The sequence below is a fragment of the Astatotilapia calliptera genome, chromosome 14 (genome assembly GCF_900246225.1).
Source record: "Astatotilapia calliptera chromosome 14, fAstCal1.2, whole genome shotgun sequence".
NCBI classification, from domain to species: domain Eukaryota; kingdom Metazoa; phylum Chordata; class Actinopteri; order Cichliformes; family Cichlidae; genus Astatotilapia; species Astatotilapia calliptera.
The window spans coordinates 10,748,590-10,764,280 of record NC_039315.1 but is presented as its reverse complement, the minus strand read 5'-3'; the positions used below and the strand labels follow the sequence as shown (position 1 = coordinate 10,764,280).

Sequence of the window (15,691 nt, the reverse complement as noted above, 5' to 3'; positions counted from 1 at the left end):
AGAGAACAAACCTGTTTGAAGTACTTCTAAGAGTTCATTAAAGTTTTGTTAATAAATGTAAGATTTTACTTTTAATAAAAATCAAAACTCCAAATCAAATCCAGTGGAGAAACCACCCATTCTGTTCCAGAGCCAAATGTCTTCTGCCTTCCCTACTTTTTTCATAGAAATGACCGTGCATCATTAATTTGAAGCTTACAGCAACTAAGAATAACAATTATACATGAAACTTCCTTCTACTGTGTTGTCATCGTCCCCTAGTACCCATTCTCCACAGTATTGAAGCCTCTAAATAGGTAATTGGTGGTATACTCAGGAGACTTTGTAGTAAAGTCAACATAACAGATCTGAAAGAACTGAAAAGTTGTTGTTTGCTGTGAAGGTAATCAATTCTGTAGTTAATGCAACAAGTAAGACTACATCCTATTATTTTAGGGTTATGTCTTAAAAACTCCTACACTAATGTTACTGTGACAGGTACGAGGCCTGTCTGTGAGGTATTCAGTTAAGTTAAAACTGTGCTGTCTTTCTTTTCTCAGCGTTGTCTCTTTTAATCTGTTTATTATAAATGTAACGCGAGGGTTCACTAGATGGTTTGGAATCTCTCTGAATAATTAGGAACCGCAAGATGGAGATGGATAACTTTTTCAGCAGCCTCTTTACTCTCAGCACACAGCAACAACTAGCACTTCCTGTTTACCACCCACATAAATACTTCACTGGCCTCTCAGAATCCAGGAAATCTTATACTCAGATGAAAACTGGGAAAACAACTAGGTGGATATAACACATACTTATCACTGCTTTGAACATGCATGTCTAAACATTCAAACGTGTAAACATGTAAATATCAAATCACGTAACCATCAAATAGCTACATAACTAGCTTCATAACCTTTGTAAACACCTCTTTGTACAGTATATCCAGTTAGATTTAAATTTACTTCTACACTTTACATTTTCCTCCCCCCCTCACATAAGTAACGTCCCCGTTTCCCTACAGAAAAGGAAAAACAACATGCTGTGAGCAAGGGGATAACAATAAAAGAACAGCAAAACCAAAAACAAGTTCAGTTCAAAACATAGTCCTTGAGGTATCTGGGAGGCACAACTTGACGTCTCCCACATCGCCGTGAAACACCAGATACTCGATGAGGAGTTGAGGGGACAATGTCTGATTGGTGTATCACCACATGGCCAGAGGGGGAAGTCGTTACAGTCTCAGACAGAGGAGAAGGGGACAAAGGAGAGTGGGAATGGGGTTGTGACTGGTTTAGAGGTGGTGGCTGGCAAACCTGAGGGTCTGATGAGGTTGCAGGGCGGCCCTGAACATTCCAGCTCCCTTTAGCTCCAGATTTCTAAGCTGTGAAGGGCAAAGCACCTGATAATGCAGTCAATTGTGGAATCTGGGGCTGTACAGGTATGTCACCAGCAGGCGAGTTGGTTCCACCTTTAGGGACAGGTGCATTGTAAGGCCTGAGATGATTGTAGTGAACAATTTGAGTCTTGTCTGATTGGTCCAGGAGGTAACAAATCTTGTACATGACACCAGAGTTTTCTCCATCTGTTCCAAGGCACTCCAATATCTCAAAGGGGTCCTTCCAATGTGGAGCAAGTTTTTGCTTTGCTGTAGTGGGGTCATTTAACCACACCAAGTCACCCGGAAACATAAGGAGTGTGTTTGATGCCCCTATCGTACAGTTGTTTCTGCTGGTTGCGGGCCCAATCTCTGTTCCATGCAGCAGTGTTGAAGGCAGACTGAAGTCTCTGAGTCAACTGGACATAGTCAGCAGGAGAAGCAGAAGTAGATGATGGTGGTAGGCAACAGCATATTAGCAGGCATCTGTGCCTCATGTCCATGTGTGAGAAAGAATGGCATGAACCCCGTGGTAGAGTGAGGACTGGTGTTGCCAAAGCAACTTGATTGAGGCAGTCATCCCATTTGCCAGGCTGCTGAAGGAGTAACTTAGCTAACTGGTCAATAAGTGTTCAGTTGAACCTCTCGACCATCCCATCACATTGAGGGTGATATGGGCTGGTCCGTGTCTTCTGGATGCCTAGCAGCTGAAACAGGTGTTTCACCACGTCAGATTCAAATTGATGTCCTTGGTCTGTGTGCAGCATTTCAGGGACGCCGTGCTGACAGATGAAGTTGTCAAACAGGCATTTTGCAACTGTTGTGGCACGTTGGTCTGGGATAGCATAGAGGTTGACATATTTCGAGAAACAGTCTTGAATTCCCAGCGCATACCTGTTGCCATGACTCGTAATGGTGAGTTCAAGTATGTCAGCTGCCACCTTTTGAAATGGTTCCGCTGCAACAATTGTTTTCATTGGAGCTCTGTGATGAGGTGTGGGATTCCATCTGGCATCACATGGAGTGCATTGTGTGCACCATATTCTGATGTCCTGTGACATGAATGGCCAGTAATATAGCTGCTGAGCACGTTTCAGGACCATCTCTGCTGATACGTGACCGGACACTGGGTTGCCGTGCAGCAGCTGTAGGACAGTGTCTTTTAAAGATTCAGGAACAACCAACTGATGCAACACTGAATTTTGGGATGGGTTGAAAGCTCTACGACAGAGTAAGCAATTGTGAAATGTAAGTCTAGAGTACTCATGCCATAGCACTTTTTTCTGAGGTGGGCATTTTTCATACACCAGTAGGGTGGTTTTCGACCCTTAGCTTTCCAGCCAATGACTTCTGACAGTACAGGATCTTCTTGTTGTTCACTTTTGAGATTATCTTCAGGCAGCTCAAGCACAAATGTGGAAGACACAGATAGCACTGCACACAGCAGTCGTGGATCAGGAAAGTCATTGCATGGAATGTGTTTTTCGTCAGTAAGGCAAAGGCAAAGGCAAAGGCAAATTTATTTGTATAGCACAATTCAACAACAAGGGGATTCAAAGTGCTTTACAGAGACATTAGAAACAAAAACAAATAAAAAGCATGATTTAAAATTGATTAAAACAAGCAAACAAACAAACTAACTAAACACACACATTTCACACCTGTTCGCGCGATCTGAACCCTTATTGTAAGGGGATCTACCAGTCCTTCTGTGGACGAGCTACTTTCTATTTTAAATTCCCTGAATTTAAAATACTCTCTAGACCCAGTCTAGACCCAGTTGGGGAGCTACCCAGAGCTCTAATCCCACACCTGTTCGCGCGATCTGAACCCTTATCGTAAGGGGAGCTACCAGTCCTTCTGTGGACGAGTTACTTTCTATTTTAAATTCCCTGAATTTAAAATACTCTCTAGACCCAGTCTAGACCCAGCTGGGGAGCTACCCAGAGCTCTAAACCCACTTAACAAACAAACAAACAAACAAACAAAACAGTATATAAAATCAAAACAGATAAAATCAGAACAGTAGATAAAATCAGTAGTTAATGTAAGTTTTGAAATTTAAGCTTAACAAACAAACAAAACAGTATATAAAATCAAAACAGATAAAATCAGAAATAGATAAGATCAGTAGTTAGTGTAAGTTTTGAAATTTAAGCTTAAAAGTGTGGATTTGGTGCTTTATTCAAATGCAGCTGAGAATAGGTGAGTCTTCAACCTGCATTTAAATAAACTGAGTGTTTCAGCTGATCTGAGGCTTTCTGGGAGTTTGTTCCAGATATAAGGAGCATAAAAGATGAATGCAGCTTCTCCGTGTCTGGTTCTGACTCTGGGAACTGATAAAAGACCGGATCCAGATGACCTGAGGGATCTGGAAGGTTCATACTGGGTCAGGAGGTCATTGATGTATTTTGGTCCTAAACCATTCAGAGCTTTATAGGCCAGCATCAGAACTTTAAAGTCTATCCTCTGACGGACAGGCAGCCAGTGTAAAGACCTCAGAGCTGGACTGATGTGGTCCACTTTTTTGGTCTTAGTGAGGACTCGAGCAGCAGAGTTCTGAATGAGCTGTAGTTGTCTGACTGATTTTTTAGGTAGACCTGTAAAGATGCTGTTACAGTAATCAAGCCTACTAAAGATGAATGCATGGACTAGTTTTTCCAGGTCCTGTTGAGACATCAGATCTTTTATCCTTGATATATTCTTGAGGTGATAGTAAGCTGATTTTGTTATTGTCTTAATGTGTTTTTCTAAGTTTAGGTCTGCATCCATCACTACACCCAAATTTCTCGCCTGGTTTGTGGTTTTTAGATGTATAGATTGAAGTTCTCTGGTGACCTGTAATCGTTTTTCTTTGGCGCCAAAGACTATTACTTCAGTTTTGTTTTTGTTTGTTGTTAGCCTGTCAACTGTAGAAAATAAGACCCGAGCATTATGGCTGTTTTTAGTATTTGGGGTACCACTTGGGAACCTGGGAGGTGCATCCACAGATGGATAAAACTGCAGCCGTCACATTCTGATTGCACCCCAAGTCCAAAAAACACATGAGTCGGTTCTTGAGACTGGCTGGTTACTACCCTGGTTCAGGCCAGGCTTTGCAGACCTGACCAGCTCCTTGACTGATCTCACCCGTAACAGTGCCCCATATCTGATCCGATAGACAGAGCAGTGCCAGGCGGTGTTGTGGGGAACCCCTCCTCTACATGCGCCGACCGACACCTCGCACAGAGGGCTGTTTTGTCCCAGCAGGTAAGGGGGGGTCGACCGACCAATTCCGCATGAAAATAATAAGAGCAGGAGGCCAGTGGAGAAAGATGAAGATGATGAAGAAACTTTTATTTATTTGTCACTTGCAGTTGCCTGCAAGAAAGAGTGCCTGGCCATCCGGTGGGCAGCCGATTCTCTTCATTATTACCTCCTGATTCTAGACAGAATGTGCTGATGTTGTGCATTTTACATCTTACAACTTGATAGTGTTCATCCAGCTGTTCTACTATGCTAAGCCTACTAGAAAGGTGTAACTTCATGCTACTGTCCATATGGCTACAGCTAGTTTATTTTGTGTTTTGCACTTTTCTGTTAAGTGCTTTAAGTGGTGCACACTCGAGGTGGTCCAAAATGTACTGATACGGCATTCCTCACCCATGTCTAATTAGTCAACTGCGCTTCCCATATGGTGTGCTGGAGAAAGTTAGTATATATGCTCTCCAACAATTCATGGACTGCTGCTGAATATTCAATTTTCAATGGTCAGGTCCAAGCACTTTATTCTTTCATTTGTTTTGATAAACAGCCTTAATATTGGATGTTGCCATAAATAAACAACTGAATTTAACTTTTCTATTACAACAGCACTTGAATTTGCTATCCTCAGTCAAATGTGCCTTTTCTCTTTTGGAGGACAAGGGTGCCTTCAATGTGGCAATGTGTAAATGGCATTGTACTATCCAATCAAATACGTAAATGAGGCATATTGTCCCTGCCGGTAGACCTGCCTTTTGTGTTCCTGTATAGTTTTTTGTGTTTTCTTCTCCTCCCCTCCCTTCCCTGTGTCTCTGTTTTGATGTGGGACGTTTAGGACCAGGACGTTTGGGCACCGAGTGCTGTTCACCCTGGAAGTGCTCCCGCGCTGGAGATTGCCCCATCTGATGCCCATCAGCCACTGCCACGTGTAGCTGATTAGAGTCTTCAGGGGCGTCCCTTTTTATACTCGTTAGTATGGCCATGGCTGGCTTTTTGTAAACATCTTTTTTGTAACGATGTTTTTGATTTGTTTTCACTAAGAGTCGGGAGCGGAGTGTTTCACGGGAGAGGAGCCAAAGCTGGGCATTGGAGTTTATTGTTACCATGATACATGCCACGCACACTTGCACTGTGAGTGATTCAGGAGGCATCACCTTGGGAGCCCCAGTGCATTGCATCCAGCACATTGTTTATTTATTCATTTTCATTCATTTTCACTGTTCATAAACACACTGTCTTTTGAAGAGTTCAGCATTTGGGTCCTCTGCATACCTCAGACGTTACACATACGTTACACAGACGCACACACCTGCCTATACATACAAACGTGGACACAGACAGCAGAACAGTGCAGCAAAAACACATAATAATAATTGAGTGGCCACTTTCATGAGTAAATCCTATAAGGCTTACATGATTTACTCATGAAAGTGGCCACTTTCTCATTACTTTCATATATTGTTTTAGTAAGTATCCAAAACATACAAGTTTCATTTATATAATTTTTCAAGGGATCTTATATCTGTTTTCAGGGGATATAAGATCTGGGGGCGGGGGGTCTGCTTTAGCTGGTACAATGACCTCTAACCTCTAAAGGTTGGTAGAAACAAGAAAGAAACTGTGTGTTTTTAAGAGCACAACAGGCATCCATCTCAGTTACTATAAAAAACATTCACGTGAACCAGTTGAATGTAAAAGAAGCACAGAAAATTTCATTGGCATTAAACTTTGTCCAGAAGATGGAAATTATGCTGCCTTTCTAGACTATGGAGAAAAGCGTTAGGTGCAAAAAATGAAATCTTTTTTGGCAGCCACTCTTCACGTGTACTATAGGTGGCTGCTTCCTGTCATTCTGCATTTCTGCATTTGGAATATATGTACACTGTGCCAACTGTGTTGAACTTTGCAGAACATGCAAATCCTCACTGAGCAGCACCTTTGTGCTGTGCTTTGCTCAAGGCAGCAGGAAATTGTTTTTGTGTGGTGGAAGCAGTAGAAAACAATGGACTTCAATGGACAGTTATTTAAGACAAAAAGAAGAAGAAGAAAGAAATGGGAAAAGAGTAGAACGAAATGCAAGCACTGTTGATCTCATAGTTATATTTACAGTGGGGCAAAAAAGTATTTAGTCAGCCACCGATTGTGCAAGTTCCCCCACCTAAAATGATGACAGAGGTCAGTAATTTGCACCAGAGGTACACTTCAACTGTGAGAGACAGAATGTGAAAAAAAATCCATGAATCCACATGGTAGGATTTGTAAAGAATTTATTCGTAAATCAGGGTGGAAAATAAGTATTTGGTCAATAACAAAAATACAACTCAATACTTTGTAACATAACCTTTGTTGGCAATAACAGAGGTCAAACGTTTACTATAGGTCTTTACCAGGTTTGCACACACAGTAGCTGGTATTTTGGCCCATTCCTCCATGCAGATCTTCTCGAGAGCAGTGATGTTTTGGGGCTGTCGTCGAGCAACACGGACTTTCAACTCCCGCCACAGATTTTCTATGGGGTTGAGGTCTGGAGACTGGCTAGGCCACTCCAGGACTTTCAAATGCTTCTTACGGAGCCACTCCTTTGTTGCCTGGGCGGTGTGTTTTGGATCATTGTCATGTTGGAAGACCCAGCCTCGTTTCATCTTCAAAGTTCTCACTGATGGAAGGAGGTTTTGGCTCAAAATCTCACGATACATGGCCCCATTCATTCTGTCCTTAACACGGATCAGTCGTCCTGTCCCCTTGGCAGAAAAACAGCCCCATAGCATGATGTTTCCACCCCCATGCTTCACAGTAGGTATGGTGTTCTTGGGATGCAACTCACTATTCTTCTTCCTCCAAACACGACGAGTTGAGTTTATACCAAAAAGTTCTACTTTGGTTTCATCTGACCACATGACATTCTCCCAATCCTCTGCTGTATCATCCATGTGCTCTCTGGCAAACTTCAGACGGGCCTGGACATGCACTGGCTTCAGCAGCGGAACACGTCTGGCACTGCGGGATTTGATTCCCTGCCGTTGTAGTGTGTTACTGATGGTGACCTTTGTTACTTTGGTCCCAGCTCTCTGCAGGTCATTCACCAGGTCCCCCCGTGTGGTTCTGGGATCTTTGCTCACCGTTCTCATGATCATTTTGACCCCACGGGATGAGATCTTGCGTGGAGCCCCAGATCGAGGGAGATTATCAGTGGTCTTGTATGTCTTCCATTTTCTGATGATTGCTCCCACAGTTGATTTTTTCACACCAGGCTGCTTGCCTATTGTAGATTCACTCTTCCCAGTCTGGTGCAGGTCTACAATACTTTTCCTGGTGTCCTTCGAAAGCTCTTTGGTCTTGGCCATGGCGGAGTTTGGAGTCTGACTGTTTGAGGCTGTGGACAGGTGTCTTTTATACAGATGATGAGTTCAAACAGGTGCCATTCATACAGGTAACGAGTGGGGGACAGAAAAGCTTCTTACAGAAGACGTTACAGGTCTGTGAGAGCCAGAGATTTTCCTTGTTTGAGGTGACCAAATACTTATTTTCCACCCTGATTTACGAATAAATTCTTTACAAATCCTACCATGTGAATTCATGGATTTTTTTTCACATTCTGTCTCTCACAGTTGAAGTGTACCTCTGGTGCAAATTACTGACCTCTGTCATCATTTTAAGTGGGGGAACTTGCACAATCGGTGGCTGACTAAATACTTTTTTGCCCCACTGTATACTGGTTCAATTATATTTTTTCAACAGTGGTTCCTATAACAGCTTTCTTATCGCATTCTATTAAATGCAGAAATAGTCGAAAGCAATTGTGATTTTTTTTTTACTGTGATAAATACTGTTCCTAAAAATACAGTTTTTTTAAAGAAATTATTAGTATTATTAGTAGTATAGTTATCACTAATAATAGTAACAATTTATTTTATTGTTAAATATCAGAACAGTTATAAAATACATTTAGAATTCATATTTTTGTTGCAGTGATTCTTATCAGTGAATTACAATCAGTACCAAATATGTTTTTAAAAATATTAATTATTCCATCATCCGTTCATGATAGTAATACAATTAAAGTTGTATTTGTTGCTATATATTGTGCATCTATGTTGATTGAATTCTGAGGAAGTTAACCATGTCATATCAGAGAAAAAAACAATTTTGGTCAAATTGAGCACATACCCTAAAATAAGTGAATAAATTATAATAAAAAAAATAATAAACACTTGACAATTATTTTCATTTAATTTTCTGGGGGGGGGAGGGGGGGTTAATGCATAACAATATAGCATCATAGAGCATGGAAAGCAAGTTGCACAATTACTAATAAATTGAAATTCATCATTATTTACATGAAATTTTTCTTGCATATTGAAGCAGTTTCCCTGTATAGATTTAGAATTTAGTATTTATATTTCTGATGTAACTCAAATTATGTTTATTTTGAACAGGATGAAGTAGGCATAAGACTTTTCAGTACAAGAAAAATGTTTTCATCCCTGAGGCCATAGATCAGAGGACTCAGGCACCTTGGAGCAATATTAAACACGATGTAGTTAAAATATCGGACATTTCGAAATAAACTAAAATCTATCTGAAGTAGTGCAATTTCTATGAATGGGCACCACAGCTGAATGAGACAGAGCAACAACTGGAAAGCATGAAGGATCACTGTTTTGAGTCCTTTATGTGTCAACTTCTTTTTATCTCCTGATGCAGCTTTGGCCACTTTCATTATTTGAACATATGAGTATGCAATAGTGGTGCCCATAATCAAGAAGTAAAATTGATACACAGCTGATCGAACATGATCCTGCCATCTGTAAATAGTAAATGTCTCTCCACTACATATCATGGATTGCTTGTAGAACTTAAGTGAGGCGGAAGCAAAGAACATGGACAGAATAATTATACAAGGGCCAGAGCTGAGAACATGAATGATCAGGATACAATACATAGTGCTGCGTGTGGAGCAGAGCTGTCCATGACGCAGGGGCATACAAATGGCCACATAGCGCTCCAGAGTCATTGCTGTCAGAGTAACTGGTGTGACAATGAAGTAAAGAAGTACAACAACAGAGATAGTTATACACAACCACACTTGTATTGTAAATTCAAATTGGCTCAATACAAGTAAAACATCTGACACCAATAACAAAACACTGTCTGACAGCAGTGTTACAAAAAATAAGGTGTAACGTGCAGATGTGTGAAAGGATTCCTTTTTAATAAAGATCACAATGAGCAACATGTTGATGCAAAGAAAAATTATTACCAGGATCTGTACAATAATGACCCGGTCATAGACTGGTCGCTGCAAAAAAACATCATTCACTGAGTTGTTACCTGCCATAGAGAACAAAAATATGTACTTCTAAGAGTTCATTAAAGTTTTGTCAATAAATATAAGATTTTCTTTTTAATAAAAATCAAAAATCAAATCCAGTGAAGAAACCTTCCATTCTGTTCCAGAGCCAAATGTCTTCTGCTGCGTTCCCTGCAATTTTCTGAGAAATGACTGTGCATCATGAAATTGAAGCTTACAGCAACTAAGAATAACAATTACACATGACACTTCCTTCTACTGTGTTGTCATCTTCCCTTAACACCCATTCTCCTCAATATAGATGCTTTTAAATATGTAATTGATGGTATACTCAGGAGACTTTGCAGTAAAGTCAACATAACAGAACTGTAAAAGAACTGTAAAGTTGGTGTTTGGCGACAAGGTAATCAATTCTGTCAATCAATAAGACAACACCCCTCTATTTTAGGTTTATGTCTTAAAAACTCCTAAACTGATGTGACTTTGACATGTACTATTTCTGTTTGTGAGGTATTCAGTTAAATGAAAACTGTCCTTTTGTTTTTTCCTCAGCATTTTCTCTTTTAATGTATTTACTATAAAGAAGGAAGTTTAAATTTCAAGAAAATTTCTTGTATTTCATTTTTTTCCCTTTTATTATTTTAAAATGTATAGACAGAAGTTAGTAACACATGACATGAAAAACATCAGTTATTTATATCCTAAAACTGACCACATACAGATTGGCCAGTTGGTAGGTTTAAATATAAGTGGCTACCTCAGATCATCAGTAATCCACCCAGCAGAGACTTCATGGTCCCACTGCACACACTGTTTGTACGGTATGTGACTGTCTGTACTCAAGTAAACTACTCCAACACATGCATTTGTGACTAACATGGGTTAAAAAAAAAGTCATTTAAGACACCTTTGGCATAAAGACGGGTAGGTAGATCGGGGTCATTGACCCAGTATTTCAAGTTTCTGTTTTGGACACTTGCAAGACTTGTACTTTCATCCAAAATAAATGGTAAATGGCCTGTATTTGTATAGTGCTTTACTAGTCCCTAAGGACCCCAAAGAGCTTTACACATCCAGTCATCCACCCATTCACACACACATTCACACACTGGTGATGGCAAGCTACATTGTAGTCACAGCCACCCTGGGGCGCACTGACTGAGGTGAGGCTGCCAGACACTGGCGCCACCGGGTCTTCTGTTCTGGTTCTGCTCATTGTGAATGTTACTGCATTGATTTCTTAACTGAAGATAAAAACATTGAGAGTTAATTCTGTAACTGAAAACGGAAGTGATAAATAGTTATATGGTAAAATAATAAATGAAATTATTATTTTAGATGTGCATTATTTATTCAACTGGAATATGACTATATAATTACAAAAAACTTAGTTTTATCATTGTGCATATTTTGCTTAAATGGCATAGATACACTACACTAAAGGATATAAACCAAAAAATTACAAGATCGCAATCGTTTGTAGATATTTGTAAATTGTCCCTTACAAAAAGGGGTGGGTACCGGTATCCGGTGCCATTATGGCAACCGGTAGTAACCAGAACGAAAAAAGCAGCGCACATTTCGGTGCTTTATTTCGGTGCTTTTTTTTCCCCTGAGATGTCATACACTTTGGATTCCAGCCAATCATTTTACCTTTGGAAGCGTAGTAGGCGGGCCCAGGTACATACGTTCTTTTAGAGCAGAGCTACAGATTAAAAATGCCCAAGGCGAAGCAGTCAAAAGTTTGGCTGTACTTCACAGCAAAAGATGCAAACTTAGCAGCCTGCAACAAGTGCTTTAAGGTGATACTGTGCAAAGGAGGTAACACCTCGAATCTGATGAAAAACACCTGCCGATGCATAGCGTTTTTTTTTTAAAAGCCGAGAAATGCGCCGTATTTGATCACTTGCTGCGAGACCTCACACCGTGCACATCTACTGCAGATGTGGTGCCTGTTATCGGACCCGGAGTTAGCAACATCCCCCAAGAACCCGAAGAGGAGAGTCCTGGCCTGTTGCCCTGCCAGTGTAGCAGAAGTGATGACTGATGATGATGGCAGCAGCAGCTGTTCTTCTCTGGGCGAGTAGCTTAATGTTGTTCGTGTGTAATTTACGTTGAGTAGGCTCACCACGTTATTACATTAATGCATGTAAGGTGAACAAGCAAACACTGTCGTAGTTACATGCAGCTCTCTTCTTGTTTGATGGCAGGTACTCCCTTCACCCTGGCCAAAAAAGCTAAAATGACCAAAGAAAAAGTGGGAAACAGCTAAACATGAGAGGTTTTTGGACAAAGTTTGTGTTTTCCCATTGTTTAAGCACTGCTTCCAGCCCAGAGTGATACCATATATACAGTGTTGGGAAGGTTACTTTTAAAATATATTCCATTACAGATTACAGAATACATGTCCCAAAATGTATTCTGTAACGTATTCCGTTATGTTACTCAATGACAGTAACGTATTCTGAATACTTTGGATTACTTAATATATTATCATCTTTTTTACAACTACGTGAATATACTATTGCTGTGATTTATTACTGTTACTGAAGGTCCGAACCGTAGTAAAGGGACCTCTGGCTAATACGTCGGGTTCTGTGTAGGGCTGTAGCCGAAAAATAGCTTTACTTTGTTGTGTGGAGAGGCGTTGAAAGGCTGTTCCAACGGAACTTATTGTTTCGGAGGAAAACACGAACACAGCGTACAGTCGAGTCTTAATAGCTTACTTACAACTGGGCTCGTCAGGCACTCTTCTTGGCTGCAGTGGTTATTATTATATTTACATGCTTCCAGCTCCCGTTTCTGCTCGATGACAGCTTGTACTTTTCCACTCCCCTTTTTCTCCCTCCTCGTGCTCACAGACACATAACGTGTATGGCAGTCCATTCTCCCTGCAGCACGGACTACAATGCCCATGATGCTACATTCTTTAGAGCAGTAGCATTCTGTTAGCATTCAGCTTAGCACAACAACAACAACAACAAAAAGACGCTCTCTCACCCAGGAAACACAGAGAGAGAGAGCGTCACCCTGTAATCATGGCAACCGTAACGCTGCCGCCTGGAACAACAGAACATAGCTGTCAAACAAAACCCAAACAGTCCTGACCCGCCACAATATGAAACAGGAAAGTACCGCCGTGTAATCCATTTATTTCAACAAAGTAACTGTATTCTAAATACCACATTTTTAAATGGTAACTGTAACGGAATACAGTTACTCATATTTTGTATTTTAAATACGTAACAGCGGTACATGTATTCCGTTACTCCCCAACACTGCATATATGCCCTATAGCTGCAGAAAAGGCTAACGTTGTTATCTTTTTACAAAAAAACAGCTAAACATGAGAGGTTTTTGGACAAAGTGTGTGTTCTTCATTCTTTAAGCACCGGTTCGAGCACCGTTTAAGCACTGGCAGAGTTTCAAAAGTACCAGTTTGGTACTGGTATCGGATAAAACCTAAACAATACCCATCCCTACTTACAAATAGTTTCTGATTTAAAAGTCAGATGCAAAAGGGTTTCCTCTTTTTACAATATAAAAAGAGGAAACAGGCATGATCTTTTGGCCAGGATCTTTTTTTACGTCAGCCAGCTCGGTTCCCATCAGGCGCCGTTCTGTGGAAGTGGCCCCCACAATGGGAGTAAATACCTGGCTGGAACATTCTGTCAGATTGGAGGGCAAGAAAAAGACCCAAAACACAGGGCTTCCTGGTTAGCAACAGCAAATTTATTTATGCTTGGACACATCTTTTGTAAATACAATATTCAGTTTCACTGTTATGCTGATGACACCCAGCTTTATCTGTCTACTAAACCTATTTTTGCTTTCCCTCTGTCCTCTCTCACCCTCTGTTTAGCTGAACATCATGGTTCAATAGTACTAAACTCAATAGTAACAAATCAGAGCTTCTCCAGGTAAATTAGCAGATGTTGGTTCTCTGAGAAAGGCAATCTCCAAACTGTATTATGTGCTTCTTCAGGCAAGGAAGCATATTAAATGGGAAGGGTATAACAAACAAAAGCTGAGAGAGGATTTGTAATTTTCATTGGTACTCAGCAAGTTCAATATCTTGGAGAGACCACTGCTGGAAGAACATTATTAGATTTTTCAAAACCCCTCATCAAACTAGATATAAAAATGGGACAGTGGAATGCTGGAGAAGATGTGTATCACAAGTGGCACATCATTACCATATCTTTTGGGATTGCCCTAACTTAAAAAATTACTGGCTGGCGATTCATAAAACTCTGTGTGAGGTCTTAAATATAAAATTTGATATTAATTTTGTAAATTTGTACTTGGAACTGGTTGCTGGTTCGGTCCGGGGAGGGAACACATAGCTCTTACAAGCACTATTAGCGGCCAGCTAAAAATTAATAACCAGAAAGTGGCAAAATCCAACTCCGCCAACACTTGAGGATTGGTTTCATGTGATTTTTGAGATATTTAAAATGGAAAAATCAACATTCTCCATAAAAATTTGAAAAGACCAATTCTACAAAATATGGAATAAATGGACTTGCTTGTCCCCCCTCCACCCTGAATTTAGATAATACCAGCCCTGAATTGGTGTATCTCCCATGCACTGTACAATGTCAGGTCAACCCTCTACTTCACAATATGTATTAATTGTACTTTATGTAAATAAGTTAAACATGCTGCACTTTGTATACACTGTCAAGCCACCGAGTTCACTTTTTGTTATTTGAATGAAAAACAAAAGGACTAAGAAAAAATTCTTTTTTTTTTGACTAAATAATATCAATGCCCTTTATTGTAACATGTTCTTTTTCAATAAAAATATAATTTAAAAAAGAAGGGGCTTTTTATTATTATTATTATTATTATTATTATTATTATTAGTAGTATTAGTAGTAGTAGTAGTAGTAGTAGTAGTAGTAGTAGTAGTAGTAGTAGTGGTAGTAGTAGTAGTACAGTGAGCAAAGAACAGTGAAGTTTCAAAAATGTGATCCCTTCCATGGCAACTCCCGACTCTGTTCAGTGTTCTTGATCTGTGGTGTGTGAGGTGAAATCCAAAACACAATATTTACAGCTGTGCACTGCTCCTGCCAGCCCTCTCCTTCCCAGGTTCCTCACAAAACAAGACACGACGATTAGTTAAATTTTTTTCTTAGGCAAGGGATAAAGACAGACTCACCCTGGAGCTGGGGCTGTACTCATTATGTCACCCAATGAGCCAGCATTGACGAAGTTCAGCCTCTCTGTCAAGTAGTAGGCTAGATGATGAAGATCATCAGCAGAGGCCGGTGAATCTTGATTGGCTTTAGCGCAGAACCTCCAAAGGCCTGGTATGACTCATACACTGGCACACAGACCACACACACACATACCCACATAAAAGGAAGCAGGGGAGCGGGAGAGAACATAACAAAATGGCAGGTCAACCAGAAAGAACTGATGGACCATTACAAAACCCTTATTCTGAAAGTTCAGAAAAAGTGGTTGAATGTTGAATGTAACCAACTGCCATAGTTACTGCCAGAGAAAAAAACTATATCCTGTTGATTTAGATTTTTATAAACTCCTACCCTGATAAGTCTGTGAAAAATAAATGTGCTGATTTTTTTTCCCTACGTATTGCATCTTTTAGGTATTTATTGCACAAAATTAGTAAAAGTTTGTCTTCTATGTTTCAGATCCTAATTCTTTTTTTTCTAATTATTCTGTTATATTGGGACAAATATGTAATAAAAATCATGCCTCATGCCACGGCATTCCAGTGGATTTGTTGCATTAGCCAAGTAAAACTCAAG

The 15,691-nt window shown here is 40.2% G+C and overlaps 1 pseudogene; it reads right to left on the bottom strand.

The window, feature by feature from the left end:
* Nucleotides 1–9,012: 9,012 nt before the first annotated feature.
* Nucleotides 9,013–9,938, bottom strand: LOC113036576 (odorant receptor 131-2-like; annotated as a pseudogene).
* Nucleotides 9,939–15,691: the final 5,753 nt, after the last annotated feature.